Below are 291 nucleotides of genomic sequence, written 5' to 3'. Positions count from 1 at the left end.
AGGGGCCACCCACCATGAGGGACCAGCCACCATGAGGGGACAGCCATCCCGGCTCCCCTCGGTGGTGCGGCCTTCGCGGGGCCCAGGCCGTGGCTGTGCCCGGGAGCAGAGGGGCTGGCGGTGACAATGTCCCCGTTGAGGCCTAGGACAAACGTGCCTGTTGTTCTGGGCACTGGCAGGCGGGCGCAGCCTCAATGGCTCCTCTGTGCCGCGGCCGTGGGTGGGAGCAGGAGGCTCGGGGGGCAGCGGGAGGCTCGGGGGGCAGCGATTGGGCACCCGCACCCAGACCCA

The sequence above is a fragment of the Chaetura pelagica genome, unplaced genomic scaffold, assembly GCF_000747805.2.
Source record: "Chaetura pelagica isolate M959 unplaced genomic scaffold, ChaPel_1.0 scaffold1939, whole genome shotgun sequence".
Classification (NCBI taxonomy): Eukaryota; Metazoa; Chordata; class Aves; order Apodiformes; family Apodidae; genus Chaetura; species Chaetura pelagica.
The sequence above is the reverse complement of the archived record's forward strand: the minus strand, read 5'-3'. Positions refer to the sequence as shown.